Consider the following 881-nt stretch of genomic DNA (forward strand, 5'->3'; position numbering starts at 1 on the left):
GGGAGCACCCTGAAGGGGTGGCCCCGAGAGCTCGCTGGCGCGTCACCGCTTTCGGCCCTGGGGAGCCGGCTCGGGAGGCAACAGCACTGTGGCCTCCACCTAGGACACCCCGGGGTGCCCACCTCCTCTTGGGGCTGTGGGCCTCCACCCCAGACGCCACAGCACCCCACCCCGCCACCTCCTGCACCCCTCCGGGGGACATCGCCCCGTGGTAGAGGCAGCCTGTCCTCAGTCTGGCCCAGCAGCCACGTGACAAACGTCACCTCCACGCAGCAGCGGCCCGGGACGGCAGCGCAGATGCAGCAGGCGCCCCAGAGCTCACCTGGAGGGCGCCGCTGTTCTTTTGACCTGAAAGGCCCTGGGGGTGCCCACCAGCACCTGCGGCCAGCAGGCTGGGCGAGAGCCCGACCGGTGTCTTTCAGAATGGGGCTCCCAGCGGCCAGCGCCCAGGGGTGTACCCGGGACCCCCAGCAAATACCAGGCCCCCGGCTTTCTAAGGAGAACCCTGCTCCACTCAGCGCCTCCTGGCCGGTGGGCGCGTGCGGGGTGGGGGACGGAGCATGGAGTGAGGCTGCAGAGGCCCGTCAGGGCCTGACGGCGAGTCTGGGGGGGCACGGACGCAGAAGAAAGCAGAACCCACTGGGGGTGGGGGTGAGGGCGGGGACAGGAGTGGCGGAGAGCCTGTGGGCGTCTTCCCAGCTGAGCTCACACCTGGAGCGCTCCCACTCGCCTGGGGCACCCCCACTCCCACCTGGTGCACCCCACTCCCGCCTGGAGCACCCCCACTCCCGCCTGGAGCACCCCCACTCCCGCCTGGTGCACCCTACTCCCGCCTGGAGCACCCCCACTCCTGCCTGGAGCACCCCGTCCCGCCTGGAGCA

The sequence above is a fragment of the Condylura cristata genome, unplaced genomic scaffold (assembly GCF_000260355.1).
Source record: "Condylura cristata isolate star-nosed mole 26May11 unplaced genomic scaffold, ConCri1.0 scaffold00041, whole genome shotgun sequence".
NCBI lineage: Eukaryota > Metazoa > Chordata > Mammalia > Eulipotyphla > Talpidae > Condylura > Condylura cristata.